An 11,985-nucleotide genomic window follows, 5' to 3' on the forward strand; every position below is an offset into this window, starting at 1 on the left:
AATACTATCATCATTGTGTTGTAGCATTCTCTACCCAAGTTGAACTGAGCCTTCAGAGCCATTACTTGTGAGATGGCATCCAACTGACAAAGCTCATTGTGCTCATGGAGTGGACATTTTGAAGACTCCAACATTTCATTGAAGGCCTTTGCAGATTCCTCCATCTCCTCGTCCGAATCCCGAGCATCATCATAGTCTTGCACCATGTTTTCCATCCCGGCACGATACTCGTCGGTGCGACGACGATCCACCGCAGCTCGGTCACATTGGCCAGACTCACCATGATATGTCCACACCGTATAATCGGGTGTAAAACCACTCTTCTGCAGGTGTTTTCCCATTTCAGTCTCTATCCTCTTTTCCCAATTGCTGCACCGGAAACAGGGGCACCAGGTTTTCCTCTGGCCATTTGCAAATGCGGCTTGCACAAACCCCTTGGTTTTTATGAACCATTCAGCGCTCCATTTGTTCTGATCAGAGTGACCGGTATACATCCACGCACGATCACTCATTTTGACTTTCAGAGCTACTGGACACACAACAAATATATATATATATATATATATATATATATATATATATATATATATAATTCACCATGTATATATTCATCAGTTGATCTACTTTGTCAATTTTATTACGTCCATGCAACGTACACTCTAATAGGTAATGATAGGTCCTAATCCCACCCGAGTATGTGTAGATTGGGTTCATTTTCCCATGCTATGCTCCGGATCCGACGCAAAATTTTGGTAGCACCTCCCCGCTGTTCTCTTGATACACGTCTCTGCAATAAATAGAGAGGATGTGTACCCGGAGAACAATAGGGGAGGCACTGACAAAATTTATGCGTCAGATCCGGAGCAAAGCATATGGGAAAACGAACCCAATCTACACATACTCGGGCTGTCCGTGGATAGCGTTGGACAACTCAAAGAATGAAGGTTATAAATATGCAAATGCATGCATATTTATAACTATAACGCTTTCGAATGAGAGAGACATATTGGTTACGCATACTGATGATTTAAGACACATATATAGCTAGCTATCAAGTTTCATCGGCACGAACACCGGAACAGAGAAAATAATTAATGGGGGAGGAGGACATGTCATTTGTGCTCACCCACGAATGAAGGGCAGAGCTCGTCAAACGCATGGTGCTATGTCTCCAACGTATCTATAATTTTTGATTGCTCCATGCTATATTATCTTCTGTTTTGGATGTTTATGGGCTTTATTATACACTTTTATATCATTTTTGGGACTAACCTATTAACCCAGAGCCTAGTGCTAGTTTCTGTTTTTACCTTGTTTTAGGGTTTCAAAGAAAAGGAAAATCAAACGGAGTCCAATTGACCTGAAACTTCACGGAACTCATTTTTGGAAGGAATGAAGCCCGGAAGACTTGAAGTGCACGTAAGGGAAGCTTCGAGGAGACCACGAGGTAGGGGGGCGCCCACCCCCCTTGGGCGCGCCCTCCACCCTCATGGGCCCCTTGTGGCCCCCCTGACGTACTTCTTCCACCTATATATCTCCATATACCCTAAAACATCAGAGAGTAGAATAGATCAGGAGTTCCACCGCCAAAAGCCTTCGTAGCCACCGAAAACCAATCTAGACCCGTTCCGGCACCCTGCCGGAGGGGGCAATCCCTCTCCGGTGGCCATCTTCATCATCCCGGTGCTCTCCATGACGAGGAGGGAGTAGTTCTCCCTCGGGGTTGAGGGTATGTACCAGTAGCTATGTGTTTGGTCTCTCTCTCTCTCTCGTGTTCTTGATTTGGCATGATCTTGATGTATCGCGAGCTTTGCTATTATAGTTGGATCTTATGTTTGTCCTCCCCCTCTACTCTCTTGTAATGTATTGAGTTTCCCCTTTGAAGTTATCTTATCGGATTGAGTCTTTAAAGATTTGAGAACACTTGATGTATGTCTTGCCGTGCGTATCTGTGGTGACAATGGGATACCACGTGATTCACTTGATGTATGTTTTGGTGATCAACTTGCGGGTTCCTCCCATGAACCTATGCATAGGGGTTGGCACACGTTTTTGTCGTGATTCTTCGGTAGAAACTTTGGGGCACTCTTTGTGGTCCTTTGTGTTGGTTGAATAGATGAATCTGAGATTGTGAGACGCATATGGTACAATCATACCCATGGATACTTGAGGTGACACTGGAGTATCTAGGTGACATTAGGGTTTTGGTTGATTTGTGTCTTAAGGTGTTATTCTAGTACAAACTCTAGGGCTGTTTGTGACACTTATAGGAATAGGCCAACAGATTGATTGGAAAGAATAACTTTGAGGTGGTTTCGTACCCTACCATAATCTCTTCGTTCTTCTCCGCTATTAGTGACTTTGGAGTGACTCTTTTTTGCATGTTGAGGGATAGTTATGTGATCCAGTTATGTTATCATTGTTGAGGGAACTTACACTAGCGAAAGTATGAACCCTAGGCCTTATTTCCACGCATTGCAATACCGTTTACGCTCACTTTTATCATTAGTTACCTTGCTGTTTTTATAATTTCAGATTACAAATACCTATATCTACTATCCATATACCACTTGTATCACCATCTCTTCACCAAACTAGTGCACCTATACAATTTACCATTGTATTGGGTGTGTTGGGGACACAAGAGACTCTTTGTTATTTGGTTGCAGGGTTGCTTGAGAGAGACCATCTTCATCCTACGCCTCCCACGGATTGATAAACCTTAGGTCATCCACTTGAGGGAAATTTGGTACTGTCCTACAAAACTCTGCACCTGGAGGCCCAACAACGTCTACAACAAGAAGGTTGTGTAGTAGACATCAAGCTCTTTTCTGGCGCCGTTGCCGGGGAGGTGAGTGCTTGAAGGTATATCTTTATATCTTTCAATTGAGTCTTTTAGTTTCTTGTTTTATCACTAGTTTAGTTTATAAAATAAAACTTAAAAAATGGAATTGGGTTTGTCTCATATGTTTCACCTTTTTAATATCTTTCGTGAGTATGATGGAAAGGATAATTGTGCTCAAGTGCTAGAAGAAGAAATCTATAAAATGTTTGGCACTAAATATGTGAATGATGGGCATGATTGCAATGTTGTTAGTACGAATTCTTTGAATATCCATAATACTAATGATTATTGCACTAGTTATGATGAAAATGTCTCCTATAAACATGTCAATTTTTGTGGAGTGCATTGGGTTTGTAAGTACACACCAAATAGGGAAGATAGATATTGCAAGAGGCATAAGTACTTAGAAACTAAATTGTTGCAAGAAAGGCTGGATGAATGTGCTGAAAAATTAAATTATATTGGCCATACTTGTGAGCTTTGCAATTAACATGATCATTTCAATACCCAATGCAAATTGTTTCATGATCGTATCGTGTCCAAAAACTGTGATGACTTGATTTCCCTTGCACATCATAACGAACTTAGTTTGCTTATGGGTTATGAAGAAACGAAATGTATAACTAATTATCTTCCAGAATTTGCTTGTTATAAACTTCTTGGATTTGATCTAGAGGAAATTTATATGTATTGTGCGGTGAATTGTATTGAAAATCCTTATATTGCCAACTACATAAAGAAAAGAAAACAAATAGAAGATGAAGAGAATACTAATGAAAGGGAAGAGACTTCCCAATATCCTCCTATTATTTCTTATGATGAATCAGGTAACGAGGAGGAGCCTCCTATTCAACCAATTTCATTAATAAGGAGCTCCAAAAAGAGGATTGAACCCACACATGATGTGGTGAAGAGGAAGAAAAGAAAAAGGAAAAGAGGTAAAAAGATATCTCCCCCAAATAATGCTGCTCCTATTACTATTGTACCTCATGAAAATATAATCGTGGAAGATAATGATACTTCTTATGATCTTGAAATCTTTTTGGCACTTGCTTGGAAGAATATGATAATTGCTATACTATTGGTGCTATCCATACTATTAATTATGAGAGTGACTATGCTTATGATTTGAAAAGGCCCAAGCTTGGGGATGCTATGCTTGATGAAGATGATGTTTCTGAGAATATATTTGCTAAAATTAATGTTTGTCCTAAGCTTTGGGAAGCTATGTTTAATGAAGATGATATTTTTAGTCTCCCAAGTTTTGATATGCAAATTTATAATGATGATAGCATGCCTCCTACTTATGATGATTATTGTGATGATACTTATGCTATAGAAAGTAGTGATTATATTTATAAAAGTTGTCATGATTACGATTACCCTTTTTCTGAATATTACTCTTTTAATGTGGAAAAAATTTATAGTATTCGAGTTTCTTATGATACTCCCACTATTCCGAATGAGAAGAATTTTGCTTATGTGGAGAGTAATAAAATTTCTATGCTTGTAGATCATGAAAAGAATGCTTTAGGTGCTGGTTATATTGTTGAATTCATTCATGATACTACTGAAAATTATTATGAGGGAGGAATATATGCTTGTAGGAATTTCAATAATATCAAGTTTCCTCTCTATGTGCTTAAAATTTTGAAGTTATGCTTGTTTTGCTTTCCTATGCAAGTTGATTCTTGTTCCCACAAGTTATTTGCTCACAAAATCCCTATGCATAGGAAGTGGGTTAGACTTAAATGTGCTAGTCATATTCTTCATGATGCTCTCTTTATGTTTCAATTCTTATCCTTTATGTGAGCATCATTGAAATCGTCATGCCTAGCTAGGGGCGTCAAACGATAGCGCTTGTTGTGAGGCAACCCAATTTTATTTTTGTTCCTTGCTTTTTGCTCCTGTTTAGTAATAAATAATTTATCTATCCTCTGTTTAGATGTGGTTTTATTGTTTTAGTTAGTGTTTGTGCCAAGTAGAACCTTTGGGAAGACTCGGGGAAAGTCTTGTTGATCATGCTGTAAAAAAACAGAAACTTTAGCGCTCACGAGAATTTCTGCCATGTTTATTTGGAAAGTGATATTTAGTTAATTCTTTTTGAATATGATTAATAGATAAATTACTCAGGTCCAGAAATTTATTTTAGAATTTTTGGGGTTCCAGAGATTTGCGTTAGCTACAGATTACTACAGACTTATTTTGATGAATCTATGGATAGTAAAAGAGTTTATAAACCATAGAGAAGTTGGAATACAGTAGGTTTAACACCAATATAAATAAAAAAATGGGTTCATTACAGTAACTTGAAGTGGTGTTTTGTTTTCTTTCGCTAACGGAGCTTACGAGTTCTCTGTTAAGTTTTGTGTTGTGAAGTTTTCAAGTTTTGGGTAAAGATTAGATGGACTATGGAATAAGGAGTGGCAAGAGCCTAAGCTTGGGGATGCCAAAGGAACCCCAAGGAAATATTCAAGGACAACCAAGAGCCTAAGCTTGGGGATGCCCCGGAAGGCGTCCCCTCTTTCGTCTTCGTTCATCGGTAACTTTACTTGGAGCTATATTTTTATTTACCACATGATATGTGTTTTGCTTGGAGCATCATTTTATTTTATTTAGTTTTACTTGCTGTTTGAATAAAATACCAAGATCTGAAATTCTTAAATGATAGGGAGTCTTCACATAGTTGCATAATTATTCGACTACTCATTGATCTTCACTTATATCTTCCGGGGTAGTTTGTTGTTGCTCTAGTGCTTCACTTATATCTTTTAGAGCACGGTGGTCGATTTGTTTTATAGAAACCATTGATCTCTCATGCCTCACTTAGATTATTTTGAGAGTCTTAAATAGCATGGTAATTTGCTTAAAATCCTAATATGCTAGGTATTCAAGATTAGTAAAATTTTCTTATGAGTGTTTTGAATACTAAGAGAAGTTTGATGCTTGATGATTGTTTTGAGATATGGAGGTAATAATATCAAAGACGTGCTAGTTGAGTAGTTGTGAAACTGATAAATGCTAGTGTTGAAGTTTGCAAGTCCCGTAGCACGCACGTATGGTAAACATTATGCAACAAATTTGAAACATGAGGTGTTATTTGAGTGTCTTCCTTATGAGTGGCGGTCGGGGACGAGCGATGGTCTTTTCCTACCAATCTATCCCCCTAGGAGCATGCACGTAGTACCTGGGTTTTTGATGACTTCTAGATTTTATGCAATAAGTATGTGAGTTCTTTATGACTAATGTTGAGTCCATGGATTATACGCACTCTCACCCTTCCATCCTGGCTAGCCTCTTCGGTATCGTGCGTTGCCCTTTCTCACATTGAGAGTTGGCGCAAACTTCGCCGGTGCATCCAAACCCCGTGATTTGATACGCTCTTTCACACATAAACCTCCTTATATCTTCCTCAAAACAGCCACCATACCTACCTATTATGGCATTTGCATAGCCATTCCGAGATATATTGCCATGCAACTTTCCACCATTCCGTTTATCATGACACATTCATCATCGTCATATTGCTTAGCATGATCATGTAGTTGACATAGTATTTGTGGCAAGGCCACCATTCATAATTCTTTCAAACATGTTACTCTTGATTCATTGCATATCCCGGTACACCATTGGAGGCATTCATATAGAGTCATACTTTGTTCTAGTATCGAGTTGTAATCATTGAGTTGTAAATAAATAGAAGTGTGATGATCATCATTTTCTAGAGCATTGTCCCAAGTGAGGAACAAAAAAAGATAAAGAGAAAGGCCATAAAAAAGAGAAGACCCAAAAAAATGAAAGTAAAAAAAATGAGAGAAAAAGATAGAAGGGACAATGCTACTATCCTTTGCCACACTTGTGCTTCAAAGTAGCACCATAATCCTCATGATAGAGAGTCTCTTGTTTTGTCACTTTCATATACTAGTGGGAAATTTCATTATAGAACTTGGCTTGTATGTTCCAACAATGGGCCTCCTCAAGTTCCCTAGGTCTTCGTGAGCAAGCAAGTTGGATGCACACCCACTTAGTTTCTTTTGTTGAGCTTTCATACATTTAAAGCTCTAGTGCATCCGTTGCATGGCAATACCTACTCCTTGCATTAACATCAATCGATGGGCACCTCCATAGCCCATTGATTAGCCTCGTTGATGTGAGACTTTCTCCTTTTTGTCTTCTCCACATAACCCCCATCATCATATTCTATTCCACACATAGTGCTATGTCCATGGCTCGCGCTCATATATTGCGTGAAAGTTTATAGGTTTGAGATTACTAAAGTATGAAACAATTGCTTGGCTTGTCATCGGGGTTGTGCATGATGAGAGCATTCTTGTGTGACGAAAATGGAGCATGACTAAACTATATGATTTTGTAGGGATGAACTTTCTTCGGCCTTGTTATTTTGAGAAGACATAATTGCTTAGTTAGTATGCTTGAAGTATTATCATTTTTATGTCAATATGAACTTTTGTCTTGAATCTTTCGGATCTGAATATTCATACCACAATTAAGAAGAATTACATTAAAATTATGCCAAGTAGCACTCCACATCAAAAATTCTGTTTTTATCATTTACCTACTCGAGGACGAGCAGGAATTAAGCTTGGGGATGCTGATACGTCTCCAATTTATCTATAATTTTTGATTGCTCCATGCTATATTATCTTATGTTTTGGATGTTTATGGGCTTTATTATACACTTTTATATCATTTTTGGGACTAACCTATTAACCCAGAGCCCAGTGCCAGTTTCTGTTTTTACCTTGTTTTAGGGTTTCGACGAAAAGGAAAATCAAACGGAGTCCAATTGACCTGAAACTTCACGGGACTCATTTTTGGAAGGAAAGAAGCCCAGAAGACTTGAAGTGCATGTAAGGGAATCTTCAAGGAGGCCACGAGGAAGGGGGGCTCGCCCACCCCCCTGGGCGTTCCCTCCACCCTTGTGGGCCCCTCGTGGCCCCCCTGACGTAATTCTTCCGACTATATATCTCCATATACACTAAAAATATCGGAGAGCGGAATAGATCGAGAGTTCCGCCGCCAGAAGCCTCCATAGCCACTGAAAACCAATATAGACCCGTTCCGGCACCCTGCCGGAGGGGCAATCCCCCTCCGGTGGCCATCTTCATCATCCCGGTGCTCTCCATGACGAGGAGGGAGTAGTTCTCCCTCGGGGTTGAGGGTATGTACCAGTAGCTATATGTTTGATCTCTCTCCCTCTCTCGTGTTCTTGAATTGGCACGATCTTGATGTATCGCGAGCTTTGCTATTGTAGTTGGATCTTATGTTTCTCCTCCCCCTCTACTCTCTTGTAATGGATTGAGTTTCCCCTTTGAAGTTATCTTACCGGATTGAGTCTTTAAAGATTTGAGAACACTTGATGTATGTCTTGCCGTGCATATCTATGGTGACAATGGGATACCACGTGATTCAGTTGATGTATGTTTTGGTGATCAACTTGCGGGTTCCGCCCATGAACCTATGCATAGGGGTTGGCGCACGTTTTCATCGTGATTCTCCGACAGAAACTTTGGGGCACTCTTTGAGGTCCTTTGTGTTGATTGAATAGATGAATATGAGATTGTGTGACGCATATCCTATAATCATACCCATGGATACTTGAGGTGACATTGGAGTATCTAGGTGACATTAGGGTTTTGGTTGATTTGTGTCTTAAGGTGTTATTCTAGTACGAACTCTAGGGCTGTTTGTGACATTTATAGGAATAGCCCAACGGATTGATTGGAAAAAATAACTTTGAGGTGGTTTCGTACCCTACCGTAATCTCTTCGTTCGTTCTCCGCTATTAGTGACTTTGGAGTGACTCTTTGTTGCATGTTGAGGGATAGTTATGTCATCCAATTATGTTATCATTGTTGAGGGAACTTACACTAGCGAAAGTATGAACCCTAGGCCGTATTTCCACGCATTGCAATACCGTTTACACTCACTTTTATCATTAGTTACCTTGCTGTTTTTATAATTTCAGATTACAAATACCTATATCTACTATCCATATACCACTTGTATCACCATCTCTTCACCAAACTAGTGCACCTATACAATTTACCATTGTATTGGGTGTGTTGGGGACACAAGAGACTCTTTGTTATTTGGTTGCAGGGTTGCTTGAGAGAGACCATCTTCATCCTATGCCTCCCACGGATTGATAAACCTTAGGTCATCCACTTGAGGGAAATTTGCTAATGTCCTACAAACCTCTGCACTTGGAGGCCCAACAACATCTACAAGACGAAGGTTGTGTAGTAGACATCACATGGCGAGGTCGTCGAACACCAAACCTCACAGCGATGAAACAACTAGACATTTAAATCTACCCGTTCTACACAATTATATTTAATGTTTTTCATAACAAAATCGAAAAATATATGACCTAACTCATAATTCACAAATATATGACCCCGTCGGCCTCTGGAAGTGTCACAACCCTAGTTTTGCCTTTGCTTGTCCTTGCATGATCATCATGTCTAAATTCTAAAATTTGAATTGAGGGAATTTTCAAAGCCTCAGAAACCTTTTTAGAAATAATCAACATTTAATTCTCATCAAATGAGTCCAAAGAAACGTTCCTGTTACTCTATGAAAATATTGGTAAGAGGAAAATTTCAAACCAATATTTTTGAAATCACAGAAATATTTATTTTGGGCCTTTGACTTAAATCAATGACATATTTGAGATGAATTTATTTCTGTTATATAAGAAATAAAGTTCAAATATTTTTGTAAGTGGCATGTGACCTTGGACTAGTTCCGGAGCTCACATAACAATTTACAGAAAGGTCAAAAAAATGATTTGATGTTTTAAATCAAATCAAAACCAATTGCAGAAAATAGAAAACAGAACAAAATTAGAAAACACAGAAGAGAGAGCAGGCTTACCTGGCTTACCTGTAGCAGCCCACTTCGCGGCCCAGATGGTGGCCCAGCCCACTGGCCGAAGCGGTCGTCTTCTGTCGCCGTTCTGGGAACGGGGGTCCCCAGACTTGCCTGCCTGCGGCCTGCGGCGTGGCTCGAGTGGGGGCCTAGCGCGGCCCATCTTCATCAGCTCAAGCTCATGACCCTCGCGAGGGGCCAAGCCTCGCGGGGCGGATGACAGGAAGCTTCCTCAGAGGCAGCCTCGTTAGGCAGGCTTGCATGGAGACGGAGAGATAAAGGCAGGGGTACCTCGCGAAGAGCCCGTGACGCAAGCTATGACGATCGAGACTAGGTGGGCGCCAGACGGGCGCCGGCCTGCGCAGTGTCCTTGTTTCCTCTTTGGTGCAAAGGGGGCAAGCACATGCCAAGGCATCGGGCAAAGGTTGCCATTCCGGTGCAACAAGACCAAGACCAGCAGAGCAGCAGGAAGGAGGTCACCGTGGAGCCCAAGACGGCGTCATCACCGGTACTTTTGGCAGCCGAAGACCACCTTTGGTCAGGATAACTTGTACTATATGTTCCCCTTGAAAATGGCCAATTGTTGGCGCCCTTCCCGCTCATTATTTGGGGAGAGGCCCAGGGCCTCTATAAATAGAGCTAGCCACCACAGAGTAGAGAGGAGAGGAGAGATCTGGTAGAACCCTAGCAGAGAGAGAGAGGCGACTGAAGTCACCCTAGCAGTTCATTGCACCGTCTCAAGGACACCTCTCGCGAGGTTGTTCTTCCTTTGTACTGTTCATCATCAGCCCCCTGAGGCAATCCACCACACCACACACCGGAGTAGGGTATTACACCACAACAGTGGCCCGAACCAGTATAAACCTTGTGTCCCTTGTGTTGTTCGTTGTTTCCAGCTTAGGTCACACGAGGAGATTGGACGTAGACCGGTAGGGGAGAGATCTCCGCGCGCACCTGAGTGTTCGAACCTCAAGGGTCTGCCGGAACCCGAAATCCGACATTTGGCGCGCCAGGTAGGGGTGCGCAAGAGTCCTCCCTCCTGACGACCCGGTCTCCCCCGACATCGCATCCCGCCCTCATGGCGGACAGCGCGCCGCCCGCTCCAGCAACGAATGCCGACACGGGGGCCAGGGGGCTCCGGTCCTTGGCCCCCACCTTGCGACATGTGCAATGGCTGCGCAAGTTCAGGCCCGAGATGCCGCCGCGCTACGACGGCGCGACGGACCCGATGATTTTCTTGCTGGCGTACGAGGAGGCCATCCTCGGAGCCGGGGGCGACGATTGGATGATGGCCAACTGGTTACCCATGGCCCTCATCGGCAACCCACGCGCGTGGCTCCTCCACCTGCCGACGGCCTCTGTCTCCTCCTGGGAGGAGCTGCGTGACCTCTTCCTCGCCCGTTTTGCCGCACCAGTGCCGCCCGTCGTCGTAGCTCTCCTGGGTGGCTCCCAGGCACCACCCTCGAGTCATCACGTCAAGCCATTCGCCCGCCAGATCAGCACCGCCTCCAAGCGCCGAGAAGCCCCGCGAGCTGGGTGGCGCCCGAGGCTGATCTAACCTTCGACTGAGAGGACCACCCCTTCAACCCCATTGGTTCGGGCATGCTCCCGATGCTATGCACCTCCACCATTTGCCAAGTGGCCATCACCAGGACCCTCATCGACGGTGGTGCCGGCCTCAACGTGCTCTCGGTGGAGGCCTTCAGCCTCCTCCACGTGCCGTTGGAGCGGATCCAGCCCAGCAGGCCTTTCTCGGGCGTCGGAGCCGGTTCCACCGTTTCCTTGGGACAGATCCGCCTCCCGGTGACCTTCGGCACCTGCGACAACTTCCACACGAAGCTGATCGACTTCGACATCGCCCCATTGTCCTCCCCTACAATGCCATCCTCGGCTATCCGGCCTTGGCTCGGTTCATGGCAGCAACTCACCCGGCGTACAACCTCATGAAGATGCCCGGGAGCAGCGGCATGCTCACCGTATTAGGAGACACAAGGGATGCGCTGCAGGTGCTCCAGCTTGTTTTCAGGGCGGCCGCGGTGGCGCAGCCCACTAGTGCCGACGCCCTTGAGCCCAAGGGGGCTGTGCCGGCTAAAAAGAAGCAGCTGTTCACCCAAGACAAGGCGGAAACCAAGAAGGTACTAGTCGACAAGGATGGGTCCACTGGCGCCACCTTCACCATAGGGGCCAACCTCGAGCCCGAGCAGGAGAAGGCCCTGATCAGGTTCCTATGCACAAACAAGGAGGTG

The sequence above is a fragment of the Triticum dicoccoides genome, chromosome 5A (genome assembly GCF_002162155.2).
Source record: "Triticum dicoccoides isolate Atlit2015 ecotype Zavitan chromosome 5A, WEW_v2.0, whole genome shotgun sequence".
Lineage (NCBI taxonomy): Eukaryota > Viridiplantae > Streptophyta > Magnoliopsida > Poales > Poaceae > Triticum > Triticum dicoccoides.